At 38.3% G+C, this 15,888-nt stretch overlaps 1 protein-coding gene across 2 annotated transcripts in view; it reads left to right on the top strand.

Annotated features, from left to right (window-relative positions):
* Positions 1-15,888, top strand: part of FBN1 (fibrillin 1) — a 234,275-nt gene that overhangs the window by 90,065 nt on the left and 128,322 nt on the right. The window lies entirely within an intron of this gene.

The following is a 15,888-nucleotide window of genomic DNA, read 5'->3' on the forward strand; positions in this document are numbered from 1 at the left end:
ATTATTTAATCCAAGATTAAAGATTTTACATACTTTAGCTCATATCTTTCTTACAAACATCCTGACTGTTATTATCCCTATGTATAATTAAGAAAGCTTAAGATCAGAGAGTAAATAATTTGCCCATGGCCACATAGGTATAGACTTCCATCCCTGTTTGCAGATAGTTACAAAGGTAATAAAAGAATACACACTGCTTACTTACCATAAGCACTAGAACAATGTCAATACCTATTTAGACTTTCCCATCCCGGCTCCTGGAGGTAACTGCCTCTTTTAACACATATATTTTTCAACTGACACCGAAATTGCTTCTGTTTTTTCATGATTTAGGATGGATATGTTTATGAAAACAAAATCATATTTCATGCAAACACTCCAACACTGCCCTGAGGGTTTACATATAGCTCCAGATTTAGGAGTAAAAGTAAGATCACTCATGCTGATACAAATAGTGCTTGAATCTTCAGGGTTGTGATTTAATCCTGATGTACAGGAAGACAACAAAAATGATATCTAAGAGGAGGTGTGAGTGCAAGGGCCTGACCCAAGATTTGAGAAGTCTGAGCTCTAATTCTGTCTGCTGTTAATTTGCTTTGTGACATTGAGAAGATTACGTCACCTCTCTGAGTTTTAGTTTACCCTTGTATAAATTGTATGATCTATTTGAGGAAGGCAAAGTAGTAAGAGGAAAGTACAGATTTTAGAATCAGAAACACCAAAATCAGAATTTTCATTCTGCTACTTAGCCTGTATAAGGCCTTGGGCAAGTTTTTTAACTTTACTTTGAGCCTCAGTTTCCTCTTCTGTAAAATGGAAGGAAAAGCCTTCCTCAGAACTGTGAGAATTAGATGAGGCAGCATGTGAAAGTAGCCAGCCAGCAACAATGTTCTATAAATGTGTGCTTTCTTTCCTTCTTCAATAAGTTTCTTTCCAATTCTAAAATGAGAGAGTCCAAAGCTCATCTTATACATAAACGTTTGAAGCACAAGCAGCTCATAATTATGGAATTTCCTGTATTGAAGGGCTAAGTACTTCTTTCAAATCAGACTTGTCATCAGAAGACTTTCCAAGGTCTGGATGAATCTTTTCAAATTAACAACAACATCTGGGATTTAAAACAAACAAACAAAAACCCAACTCCTCTCACACTCACAGGAATTAGGGGCAGGGAATGGAAAGAGAAGTGTGACAAAATTTCGTTTACCACCCTTTTCCGTCCCCTTCTTTGATCCAGAACAGATTAGAAGGCTAAGACTTTGTTTTTATTGGTTGTATAGACCATCTGTGCCTGCATAGGGTATCAGCACTGCTACCCTATTTAAAGATTGAATAATTCCTCACATTGATGCAAACGCAGTGATTACCTTTCAGTGCCCTTCCAGCCTCTCCCTGCCCACAGGCCTCCTCAGCATTTACACTGGTCTTTGCTTTCTTTTCAGTACATTCTTATTGACACATACTTTGAAATTGCCACTGTTTGGCCATAGCTCCAGGATTCCATCAGTTCCAGATGTCCACTGTATTTGTTTATATTTTTTATGATTGTTATGGTAACAAATCAAATACATATAACAATTGGGAACCTGGGAGGAAGGGGATACTGTTCTTTATTTTCAGTTAAAGGCAGTATATGGAGCCTATCACATTAAACAAGAGCTCAACTGGTTAGAATAGAATAGGGAAACAAAGGTATTGGTGACCTTATTTTGAAAAAATGGAATGTATTTCACAAATGAGATCTGGCAGTAGCTCCTGGGATGGTGTTGATGCATATGACTATTTCTATGTTAGTTGATTTAAAAATGTGTATGCATTAAGAGCAGAGTGTTAAGGCAGGTTAGCAGAGGCTGGTCATGGCCCAACATTTAGATACCTTATCTAGTTGCCAGGAAGAAAAATTAAGTTGATTTTTTAGAATATAAGTTCATGAAGGAAAAATATCTGGAATTCTCCTTTGAATTTGGGTGAAATTTATTTACGTACTTGATCTGCTTTGCTCAGTCTTTTTGCTCTCAACTTTTAAAATACATGCTACGTAAAAATTTTAGAAATGCAATATATTACTCAGATCATTCACTCACATATATGTCAAATGACAAAATCCGTGTACTTGGTGTCTTGGTTAGTAGTCAGTTTGCATCAAGTGATAGAAGACCCTACCACAGTGGCTTAAGCAAGTAAGGGTTAATTTTTCTTATGCTACAAATGAATTTGGAGGTATCAAAAATGTCATCAAGGACCACTGGCTCTTCTTTCTTTCTACCTGACCATCCTTAGTGCATAGGCTTTTGTTCTCATGATTACAGGTAGGATCATGGACTTTCCAGGTATCACATATCTTTCTAGAAGGACAAAAGGATAAAGGACAACGTGGTAATCCAGATGACTGTGTCTCATTTTATCAGAGAGTGAAAAACTTTACTTGACTCGCCATCTTGTAGGCCTCCACCTGCACCTTATTGACAGACCTGGGCACATGTCTACTACTAACTGGAAGGGGGCTAAGGAGAAAGTGACTCTGGAGGGGGGTGGGTCAGCTGTCCACCTGTGCCTTTCAGCTTGCTCAGAGCAAGAATCCAGGCTTGACTTGATCTTCATGTCAGCCTTTTCTTTCGCCCTATTCTGCAAATACCACCTATTATTCACAAGAGGAGGCCAATCAAGAGAGTAGAGCTGATTCAGAACAAATCTATCAGCCCTGCTGAAAGTACATGTCCTGTGGTCTATGGATCAGTGGCATCATCTGTTTTTAAGAATCTCGGAATACCTCAGTAATCTGGAACCATGCTATTTGTGGGAGGAAGGGGAAAGTGGAAGAACTAGGAATTCTGGTAGGTATTTTATATACATGCTTTCATTTACTACTTATACTCCCTGACTGAGAATGCAACCCCAGGAGGCAGAAGAAACTGACTCAAAGGGTAATGGCTTGCTGCCACACTGATCATCATAGTTTTAGGATTCAAGTCAAATGAGATAGATTCAGGGAATCACAAGTAGTTAATTATGGCTTGGACAAAGGGAATGAATAGTGTGTAAGATTATGGGTTTAGACTAACTTAGGAGATGTGTAATTTTTCATATTCATTCATTCATAAATACTTGAGTACTTATTATGGACCCACAGATTATTCTAGGCCCCGGGGATACAGTCTTAATGAGATAAATTATTTATCCTTAAGGCTCGCAGTCTGGTGAAGAACAATCATATAAATCAGTGATTATAGTGGAGGTTAATTAGTGCCACAGAGGAAGGAAGAAGAGAGTGCTTAGGGAAGACTTTCAGAGGAAGGGCATTCCAAGCAGAGGGAACATGAGTTGAGGAACTATAGTCCATGCAGTGTCACTCGACAGGGACCTCTCCTAGGGGAGTGGTGAGAGATGAAGCTGGTAGGGACCATTGCACGGAGTGCCTTAGGTTCTAATTTCCATTAAGTTCACTGTTGTGCGGTTAGAGGAAAAGGGGATCTACAGTAAAGCCGAGACAGTTGGGTTATGGAGGAGGAGCAAATTAAGAAGCTGTCAGGTGATGAATTTTAGAGGGTTTACAGGGATGAATGAGTGGGTGTGTGAAGGCTTCTGTAACACCCCCTCCCAAGTTTGTGGACTGGGTGGTCTGGGCTATGGTGATGCCCTTTACTAAAGTAAGAACAGTGGGAGGGCCAAGTTTCTGGTGGGAAAACGAGCTTCTATCAGACACATGTTTCCACTCACACTGCTTTTCTTAAGTGATGAAAATGACCTTCTCTCCCTAACCTGGCTGCTCTGTCCTGGCTCAGACCAGCTGAGAGACCACCAGGGCATCCGAATGGTTCGTGGCTTGGCCACTTAAAGTCCATCAGACAGGTGGAGTGTCTGTATCAGGCTGCACAGCAAATTAGTTGCTAAGCTGAGACTGAAAACCAGGCCTCTTGACTTTTCTGGCCTACTGCCTTTCATTTCTATGCTTACGGTGTATTCTGCTTAAATAGACGAGGTAAGAGCATCAATAAATATCTGCTGCCATTTGAGGAAAATCAGCTGGAACTTTGTGTGTTACTAAGAATTAGCTACTGACTTCTGTCTGGCTGTGATAACTTTTCTATAAGTTTATTTGTTCCTATGGGGGCCCCTCTTGAGTTACAATTGAAGTAAGAGGGTAGTTGCTAAAGTGGTGGTTGTTTGGTCTTGTGTTACTAACTGGGAAGGGTTTTATATTTTCACTTTTCTTTGAGAATGAAAAGTTCACTTTTCTTTGAGAATGAAAAAGTTAATCTGGACAAGTCACCTAAAATAGTGCCACACTCTTATTAGTTACTTATTAAATGGTACAGAGGTTTATGAATTTTTTGAGGCACAAATATTTTTAAGGATCTGATGAAAACTGTGGACACTCTTCCTCCAAAAAGGTAAAAATGCACACTGTGTATGGGTCAAATCCAGCTGGTTGCAAGTAATGAAACTAGCTAACGCAGAAAGGGAGGCTTGTTCCCGGGATGTCCCAGGAACTCGAGGACAACAGTGCACCAGGGCTTTATCGAGGGTTGGACCCAGGCTCTCTCAGCCTCTCCCTGAAGCCATGTGGTCTTGTTCTTGCTCCTGTCCGCAGACATTGTCCTTCCTCCATGCAGATAACCTGCTATGTGCTTCTTCAGGTACTGGCTGGCCTAGAACTCTGGAGGTAACATCACCTGAGGTTCCTGCCACCTGCAAAGATGAAAACCAGTACTCCCCAATCCGTGTTCGAAATTTCTTGAAGAGAACATGTGATTGCCCCACTTGGATCAGGCACTTAGAGACTAGGGCCCCTTTGCTGTGTCCAGCTTTGTCAGGCTGGTACGTATGGTTTATGTGCAACTTCTGGGCACTTTTGGACCTCCCGGGTCCCAGGTAACTGTGATCGTTAAGAATTATGGACTAGAGAAATTTGAATGCTGATAATCCTGCAGCACTACCTTTTAGCCATAAAACTACTGCCAAAAACAGAACATACATTTGAGTAAATGATGTTTGCATGAGCATAAGACTTAAGAACACTTGTTCCATGCAGGAACTGAGATTTTTGAATATCAGTAGTTAAATCCCAGGATGGTGAAAATGATGTAGATTGAATTATGACACTCTCCAAGATCATTGATATTATATTCCTAACTTTTACCCTTAAAGGTTTGGAAATTCAATTTTAATTATTGTTAACATGCTTTGTAAATATCCAAGGGAATACAATATAGACCTGTTCATATATACAGAGAGCCAAAATCTGGCTCAAGTTGTTTTTTCTTCCACAGTTGGAGAAAATTGTGGTGTTTGGCTTGCCTCTTGGGGCATGTTAAACCACTTTTAATGCTGTCTCTTATTATTTTCTAACCATATGCACTTTCCACACATATCTAACCAGCTGCCTCAGATGAAACCCAATGTCTGGCCAAGCTGATGTAAATCTTTAGTAAGTGGTAAGAGAGAACAGAGTAACACAGTGCCCCTTCAGTGTTCAGACAGTATGCGATTTAATAGTTATAGACCTCATAGTTTCAGGAGCAACTTGAGATTCTTTTTCCAGTTCTATAGAATGGAAATTTCTGAGCCCTCCTCCCACTGGCTGCGTGAGGTACAATTTAGCTAAAACTAGATTGACCTATTTGCCTGTATGGCATAGTATTAATACTTACCTCTTTAGATCATTTACCTGAGATGTCTGGGACATAACTATTACTTCGAAAGAAAATGATGTATATTGTGTAATTGCTATTCTATGCTTTAAAACAGTTGTCCCCTATAAAATGTACAAGTGTCACAGAACATCAAAACCCTTATGTTACCAGTTAAGCTGCCAAGAGGCCAGAAGCTGCCATAATTGTCTAGTTAGTAACATGTTCTCAGTCCTTATAGTAGATCTTAAAAATGGATGACCATGAAATAACAGCAAAAATGCAGTTCTGAGGTTATAATGCTTTTAGTCTTTGGTTTCTCAGAAAATCAGTCTTCTGCCATATTTTGATATCTGAGCAGGCACAGGTTTTTGTCACGAATCTTCTGTTGATTAATGACACCTACATGACTGAGTTTTGGAACCATGGCCTCTCCCATTCCCCCCCAGCTTCCATGCCTGTCTTCTGCACAGTTCACTCACGTGTTCTGAGGAATGCTTGTACTTTCTTCCAACTTGTCTTTCTTCAGTTGAGTTCAGTGCCAGACCCGAGCTGGAAACAGTCTCAGGAATTTTTCATTCATCAGAGGTTTTCTTCCAAAGAAAAATTCTGAGAAAAGGAGGGTCACCTTGAAAACTACTTGATAATATATTAGCATGGTTCAGTGATGCGTGTGTGTGTGTGTGTGTGTGTGTGTGTGTGAGAGAGAGAGAGAGAGAGAGAGGGAGAGGGAGAGAGACAGAGACAGAGAGAGAGAAAGAGACGGAAAAAGAGAGACAGGGGTGGAGGGGATGAGCAACACATACCCATAAGCTAATGACTATTTAGTAAAAGGCAATTCTAGAAATGACGCTTCTTAACCAATGTATCTAAACTATTGCACTGTCATCTATCTGTCTTGATATTACAGAAAGCCCATATTTATATGAGGCATTTCTCAGTTGTGGTTAAATAGCTGAATGCTTGTCCTTTGCTTTACGTTTTTCACCAGATCTCTAAGAACTGATAATATCAGCAGAGTGTGGTATGTATCAATTTCCTGTAGAATGAACTTAGGGCTGGCAGCGAGGATGCTAGTGGTCTTGGATTCCCTTGCCCTGTCATTTCATAGAAGCAACAGTGAAGTTCCTCTGGAGGAAATCCCACCCACACGCCAGGATTCCGTCACATATTGTTGGTCTGAGCCATGTGTACTTAATACTCGGGTTTCTGTGAGAACTGGCCAAACGTGTTGAAGTAAGAATTTCAACCATATAGATTAAATATAAATATGTGAATGTGATCCAACTACATGTTTGCTCGCAAAGAGAAAGGGAACAACAAGAAATTTAGTGAAAAAGCTAAAATGCACAGACCAAGATGTCATTTCATTATATATAGGTTTTATGGCATCGAGATGTACAGATAATATTGTTTTATGCAGGACCAGCCTCATCAGTTCAAATCACCTGATACTCAGTACTTGTGAAATTGGAAGAACTTACATGCTGATTATTGGTAGTTAGAGCCTGGTCTTCCTTCTGATTGCCCATGTCCATGAGTGGCTGGCCATGTATCCAACTACCTGAGCCGGAAACCCACAAGTCCTCCTTGTCTTTTCAGTTTCCCTCACCCTTCACATGCAAACCATCTTTAAGTGCTGTTGGTTCTCGCCTCCCAGAGACATCTGCCCGCTGCTGGCTGCTCCCCACTTCTGCACTACCACCTTTGTCTGGCCACCACCATCTTTCCCTGGATCCTTCAGGAACCTCTCCATTTTCACTCTTGAACCCTCTACGCAGCACACTTAAAAAAATAACATGTTGTGTTTCCAGTGGCTTCCTGTTGAGCTTAAAGCCAAATCCAAACTCCTTACTGTGGCCTAGAATGTGCTGTGTAATCCAGTCCCTGCCCAGTGTTCCAGGCTCATGGCGTGTCCCATTCCCCTTGCTCTCTGAGCCCTGGCCTCAGTGGTCTTCTCTCATTACGAGAGAAACCAGGCCCTCTCCCAACTCAGACCCACTGTTCTTGCTGTGTCTTAAACCTCTGAAGCACTTACTCTCCCTTTGCACAGCTGACTTGCTTCCCTCCTTTCGGCCTCAGTATAAATATCACCTTCTCCAAGAAGTCTTCCCTGATAACGATTCCCACGGTAGCTATCCCCCAATTATTCTCTATTATGGCAGCGTCCTTATTTCATTTGTAGACTAAATCACAGACTCAAATCTAAAATGATTTTAAATGTATTCACATATCTGCTGACTACTTTTCCTGCCAGCTTGTAAATTCTATGTAGTCAGGGACTTATCTCATGCTGCTCTCTGATACAGCACAGTAGCTCCGTAAATATTTGTTGAATGAAGAAATCCTTGATTACATTTTATAACTGTGAAGTTTACTCATTGAACTTGATCATTGAAGTCAGAATGTCTGATTTTATTTTATGCAGTGGTATTTTTTTTATTGTGGTAAAATATACATGACACAAAATTTCTTCATTTTAGCCATTTTTAGAGGTGTATCTCAGTGGCATTAAGCGCATTCACACTGTATGCAACCATCACCACTATCCATCTCCAGAACTTTGTCACCTTCTTGAAAAGAAATTCTGTACCCAATAAACAATAACTCCCCTCTCCTCCCTTCCTCCAGGCCCTGGCAACTACCATTCTACTGTCTGTCTCTATGAATTTGGCTAGGTATCTCATAGTAGTAGAACTTGCAGTAGAGTAATACCAATCAGTTTATTTTTCTTGCCCCTTTACAAACATAGGCCTTTACACTCTCTATGTGTAAGTCTCTTTACAATAATAATTCTATTAGCATCCTTCAGAAATTTAATTCCATTCATATAGAATTTGTATTTGGAAATTAAGCAATATCACAAGGCACTTTTACGATACATGAGTTGATCTAAGAATATGTTGACCCTGGAAAGTTTTATATTTAATATCACTGATCACAGAGCCCTTTACTCTTGTGTTGTTAATCTTGCATTTGGATTGCAGGGGATGTTTTATACTTGGTGGCTTTGAAGAAAATGTAAAAGAACAGATAAATCAAATTGTTATATAATACTATTGTTTTTGTCTTGCTGTTCCATAGCTGATGCTCTGTGGGGAAGCTGCAGTTTGGTTTCACATGGCACTCATGCAAGCCATTTGAAAACTGCATGAATCAGAGCCAGCTGCTTCTTTAAAGTGCAGTTTGCAGACCATGAAAAATGAAGACACTCTATGATTTTATTATCTTGATTGTAAATTTGTCACCCAACCCAGAATTTGACTTCTCTCCACCCCACCACCCCATTTTTTTTTTCTAGTAAAGGTAGTTTGGAGATAACTTTGGGGCAAAGTGAAAATGAATAATGACTTGTACGATGTACACGTGTAATGTATATATGTATATGACAAAGAATGTCAGGTAAATGATGATTCAGATAGGAGGCATTCTCTTCCCCGAACAAGATTGCAGTCCATCATAGGACAGAATAAAATGTGTTAACAATATTGAATTGCTGCTGCACGTAATTGGGTTCCACGGAACTATGGGCTGGATTTGGTGAACTGCTTAGTGTGCATGTTAGAATTAAATGGTATATATCACCTTGTTTCTGCAGTTTTGAATGCTATTTACATTAAAATTTATATTGGTAATACTTTTCTGAATTAAAGAAGTTAAAAGTCAGCAGAATGTTAACAGAAACAGTTTTGTGCTTATTCCTATAACCTATTTCTAGAAAAAAAATTTTTAGAAATTAGTTTTAGAGAAGGTGTACAGATACAGTTACTAAAAGATAAACATTTTGCATAACATAGCTTAGTAAATTTTGCCAAAAGCTCATATTCTTTAAGTAATGCTGTAGAGACCATATTCATACTCCTGTCTTGCATGTAGTATTTTATAAAAATGTATGGATTGGAAAGTATATTTGAAATTTACTGTATAATTAAAAAAAAAAGCATAGCTTGGATGAAATGGAAGAGACAATAATGTACTATTTTCACTAGAAAGTAGCCCAAGAAGGAATTCTCACCCCTTCAGAATTTTTATTATTAAAAATTTCAAACTTACATTAATGTTGAAATAGTAATATAAAGTATTATACATTAAATATTAAATTTAGATTAAATGTTGACATTCTCTCACTTATATACATATAATACTCTCTATGTGCTTATTTGTATATGTGTATATATAAATATATGTGTATATTATATATGTATATTATATATTAAATATTATGTATATATTATATATGTAATATAATTAATTATATAGTATATATTTGTTATATATATATATATATATATATATACACACACACACTCTGTTTTGCTGTATCATTTGAAAATTAAGTTGCATACATCACAACACTTCATCTCTGAACAAAGACATTCTCATAGATAACCACAGTACCATGACCACACCTAAGAGAACAACAATTCCCCAATATTATGTAATATTCAGCCCATATAAAATTTCCCCAGTTGTCTCTTTTTGAAACAGAATCCAAGTAAGGTTGGGTTATTAGGTCTTTTTAATCTAAATAATCTCTCTACCATACTTTTTTTTTTTTTACTCAGATGGGTCATTTGTTTTTGGAAAAGTTCAGAATAGTTGCCTTTGAAAATCACACATTCTGGATTTTCTGACTGTTTCCTTGTGGTTTCATTTGTCTTGTTCTTTACACCTATGTGTCCTCTCAGCTACAAGTTAGATCTGTAGGATTCATTTGATTAAACTTTGACTGTTTTTGGCACAAACTTCATAAATGATGTTTAGTAGTTTATATTTAGTCAAGTCGGGAGTCATGGAAGTATTTCAAGGTGATCTGTGACAGTGTAATTCTGGAGGAAATTAAAAGTTAACTTTTGCTGTTACTGATTCTAAGTTTGATTGCTGTGTTTGGAACCTGGATGGAGAATCCTTCTGGCGTTCCACTCACGTATAGCACTGGGCTGGGAAGTTGGAAATGGGAGTTCATGGTAGTGGAGTGATGTTATGTGTATAAATGTGCTTTCTTTTTTTTTTTTTTTTTTTTTTTTCAACATTTTTTATTTATTTTTGGGACAGAGAGAGACAGAGCATGAACGGGGGAGGGGCAGAGAGAGAGGGAGACACAGAATCGGAAACAGGCTCCAGGCTCCGAGCCATCAGCCCAGAGCCTGACGCGGGGCTCGAACTCACGGACCACGAGATCGTGACCTGGCTGAAGTCGGACGCTTAACCGACTGCGCCACCCAGGCGCCCCTAAATGTGCTTTCTAACACTGGGAGGGGAGAGCCTAGAAATGTGAATTCAATTGACTGTTAGGGCAGCAGAGTAGTGGGTGATTAGCCTTCTGAAATTTTTTTTTGCTGTTTGGTTTAGTGAGCTTGTGGTTAGTAAAATTAATAAAGAACATAGTAAAGTGCCTCATAATCCATCAACACTATTGAAAGGAATACTATGGAATTGGGTTATGTTGAGTAGTGGTGATTCCAGTTCATGAGCTTTCTCACATTTCTAAGGTTAGACCTTCAGGTAGGCAGTCAGCTAACTTGAAGATACCTCCAATTAATAATGGTACATAAGCACTTCTCAATAATGGTAAGAGAAAGAGAGACAGACAGACAGACAGACAGAAAGACAATTTAGAGCCCAAGAAGACAAAGTCGCTTTGGGGAGCTTTTGCAAAACACAGAAGGACACCCTGGCCCCAAGCCGCATCTACTGCATTGGATTCCATGGGGGTGGGAGGCGAGGGGCTGTGGGAGGACAGAGGTCCAGACATTAATATTTTGCGGAACTTCCCAGGTGATCTGCTTATGTCCCAAAGTTAAGAATAATTGGAGTAAGAAGAAATGGCAGCAGTTATGAGACTAATTATCATCATGGAACTTCTTTGCTTTAATTTTCTTTGGACTGAAAGTTCCCTGAACTCCTTCTTGAGGAGGTTGTATTGAAATTCCACACATTAGGAGTCTGATGTGTCTCAGGCCAACCTACCTGGAAGGTAGAAGCATGCTATGACCCTGTCATGGATAAATTGATATCTCATTCTTTTGTTTGTAATTTTTATGGAAAGAAGGATTTAAAATAATTGGAGCCTACTGCCCAAAATTATATCCTTGTGCCTTCCCTGCAGTTTGTGGTTTAGTGACTGGGCAGGAGTGACAAGAATTCAGTGCACCACAATATTCTTTCTTTGTGAATGATGCATTTGCTTCAGGGTGAAGTCTTATTACAAATGAAAGTGAAGTACCACCACAGGTCACAGCATTCTGAGCTGCAGAGCTGGGCAGGGGCCTAGGATCCGAGGCTGCAGATACACATTGGTTAGATCCTAAGTCTTGATAAATCTATGGGGATTGAAAACAGTCCTGAAGCCTCACCACTCAGAATGGGAACATGTACATGCAGAATTTCCCAGGAACTAGCCACACTAGAGTAAACCCATTAAAAACAATTAAAACTGCATTTTAATTTGGTAAAGTCTTGGTCTGTTGCCCTGGTTCATAGAGGTCTTCTAAGGAAGTGATTGTAAATCAATTTGCAAACAGAGAGTATTTTTAATAGTATATTTTAGTTGCATTAGGAATAATGATTTACATTGAGGGAATGAGTCAGACATTACTCAAGCATTGAATTAAGCACATTCCCTGTCTAGTGCTGGGACTATCTGAAAAAAAGAGTATGTAAATTTAGCCTAGTATCACGTAAGTGCTATGGGAATAATTGTAAATAATTGGATTATTAGTAAGGAATTGGGAGTGTGGGCAGATTTTTTTTTTTTCTGTGGTTGAAGTATTGGACAGAAAAACAGCATAACTTTGGCAATCTAAGTGAAGCACAGGACAAAAAGCACACACTGCCAAATCAGAATGACATTTGAAAACCACGTTAATAGAGCATTTACCTTCCAAGAGATTTTTAGATCCAATTCTATTTCATCCAAATTATGCGTCTCCCTCTGCACTCAGCAATTTTTATTGAAAATGTGGACCTACAAATACATTTATGTCCACTTACTAATATGCACTGTCCAATGATCTGGTTCTTTGTCCATAGTGATAAGTATTTAGTGTAGAAATGTGTTAAGTCTATAGATTCTGTTATACATACTCAAACTCTTGGCCAAATATCTAGTATATTTAATAAAGATGGGTCCCCTACGGGCTCTAGAGATGCCTAATGAAAATTGTCAGAATTAACAAGTGCCTATTCCATTCCATGTGTTTCATATTGAGATGAGGGTAAGAACTTGACTCTAGAAAAGTATGAAGGATTATTTTCTTTTTATGAAGGTTTTCCAATGAGGAATTCATGTCTGAAGTCATGAGCCAGTGTCAGACGGGACTGAATCAGATTTTCTTTGTATTTTGTAGTATGCCTCAATTTTGCTGGTGTCCCTCTCAAAACATGTGTTTGCATCTACCCTGATTCTTTGCAATCCTCTATATAAGGTCTTTCCATGAGGTATCTTGGCAAAGTGAAAAGCAAAACCAAATCCAAGCAGTGTCGAAGAGAGGATTGTAAATTCAAATTTCTGTTCCATTATGTTTTTTAAAAGATTGAAAATGACATGCCAGCATGAATCTGTTTGATTCAAACATTTGCACTTACCTCAGTAAATTAAGAGGAGAAAAAGAAACAAACTTAAAATCCTTTCCTTGTTACCTAACATAGAAGGTTTTATCTATTTTTTAAATAAGAGATTATGTTGCTGTGATCTTGCTGGTCTCAGAAGCAATATATGTATATGTAACCATAAAAATAATGATGGCTATTGCCTGAGACTAAACATTTCTCATCCTAGAGCAGTTCATCAGTAATGAACACTGTTGTATGTAATAATGAAAAATTGGAAGCAATTTAAATGACACGCAATAAGAAAATTATTTAATAAATTATGTTATAACTTGATGGAAAATTATTAGCAATTAAAATAATACTTTGGAATAGTATTTACATGGGAAAGTGCTTTTGGCAATGTTAAGTGAAAAAACCAGGATTAAAAATCATGTATTTAATACAGTGCTATTTTGTGATCAAGAATAAAACACATGTGAACTTAGGTAATAACCTAATATGTATACCATATATGTAGCAAGGGTTTCTTTAGGTACAATTACATGAGATTTTTATTTTCTTATTTATGTTTCTACCTTTTCCTAATTGTCTGAAATATTATTTATTTAGAATCACAAAAATATATAATAAAGTGTTAAAATAGAAAAGAAATGCCATATATTAGAGAAGTATTTATTAAATAACTATAGGTAACATTTGGAAGAATTGAATGAAACAATGAACGACTACAGCCTTTGAGTTTGCCCATGAGTTTACTGCATTTAAAAGCACTTTTGCTCCAAACTGTTATGGTACCGTCATGGTGCTGTCATTTTTTCTTTATAGACAGACTGAAATGAGGGCAGAGATTTTATTCAATAGCTCAAGCATTTAAGTTTTGTATTCTTGTTTCAATTCAACATCTATGGAAGAAGATAGTGGATTTTGAACAGACCTGGCATATTATAAGAAATATTAAAATATACCTAGAACTTGACTATCTAAAACTAAAAAATAACCAGGGGAGTAAAAAATGCATAAAAAAATTAAAAGACAATAAACTGAGGAAGTGTCAGGAGATAGGACTGGAAAGATAGATGGGGCTAGAGCATTAGAGATTTGAGGGGAACAAAGGTGTAAGGTTAGTCTTTTGGAATGGTAACACTGGTGGTGTTTATGTGCAATCTACACAATTTTTTGGCCCATTTGCATATCTGGTACTAGTGTTCATTAATATTTTCCTTTAAGTTGAGTTAAACTTTTTTTATTAATCCTCATCATAGCAAACATATTTGTGAAATCAGAGTCTGTTATGTGTATACTCTTTAATAATACAAATTAGAATTAATACATAACGGGGTGCCTGGGTGGCTCAGTTGGTTAAGTGTCTGACTTTGGCTCAAGTCATAATCTCACGGTTCATGAGTATGAACCCCACGTCGGGCTGTGTTCTGACACCTCGGAACCTGGAGCCTGCTTCAGATTTTGTGTCTCCCTCTCTCTGATTCTGTGTTTCCCCCTCTCTCTGCCCCTCCTCTGCTCATGCTCTATCTCTCTCCTTCTCAAAAATAAATAAACATTAAAAAATTTAGAAACAATACATGCCTATTAAAACATGACAATCTAAAGTCATCTTGCATTCCATCAGTGATACACATAGCACATTTTTGCAAGCACTTGCACGGAGAGAGGGAGATGTGAAGATGGGGACTCGACGTTTTGGCCATCCTGTCCATCTCTCAAGTAATACCATAATTTGGGCCTAGTCCTCTTGCTGAACTAGACTGGGTGACGTTTTGTTTTAGGAACTCCTTAGAAGGCTCCCCTTTCCACGTGGACGTTAGGGAGGTGCCATTGACCACAGGTGGCTCATTTTAGCAAGAGAGAAGGGAGAGTGAGGAAGAACATTTAGTGATAAGGAGGAGCTGGAGTCATTACTGCAGCAAAGAAAGCAGGAGAGAGAGAATACGGAGAACAGTGGCATGCATGCAGGTAAGATTCAGTTATTGTCCAAATGTGGTTATGGTCCACCCTGTTCACTCTTGCTGGTACTGTAAAGGAAGAGTTGCTGTTTGGTAAACTGCATATCTATGTCTCATGAGCTACTTAGAGAAGAAAGAAGCAAAGAAAAGTGAAAACCCAACCCAGCAGTTTCATTAGCACACACAGTGATTTTCATAAAACTGTAGAATTCAGTGGTGAAACTAACTTACTGGGGTTATTCAGTTATTTATTATTTATTTACTCCATCCCTGGACTCATGGGAAACTGTGCATTTCTGAAAATGACATGGGGAAACATGTGATGTTGGGTGGTGGATAGAAGCCTATGGTCTCTCCACAACCCTGCCTCCCTTATCTGCCAAGGTCATTGTAGAACAGAAAGGGATATTATGGTCTCGATTTCTATCATGGCTAGGCTGGGGACAGCCTGGCTTTGGTCCTCTTTGCTCACTACATGTTAATCTTTCTTGTTTGTTGGCTGCTGAATCCAGATTGACTTTCTCCGTTTAGCAAACAAAACAACAAAACAAAACAAAACAAAAATGAAGGCAGATTTTGCATCTGGTGAGAGTAATTGGAAGTTCTCCTATGGCCTTAGCTTATCTCTGTTTACTTTAAGATGGACTTTTGCCTAAGGGTTACAGTGATTTCAGAGCAGTGTCCTTCCTCTTTATACTAAATGCCTAATGTCCTTGCATGGGTAAATTTTTAAAAATGCCTAC

Source organism: Panthera onca, chromosome B3 (assembly GCF_046562875.1).
Source record: "Panthera onca isolate mPanOnc1 chromosome B3, mPanOnc1 haplotype 2, whole genome shotgun sequence".
Classification (NCBI taxonomy): domain Eukaryota; kingdom Metazoa; phylum Chordata; class Mammalia; order Carnivora; family Felidae; genus Panthera; species Panthera onca.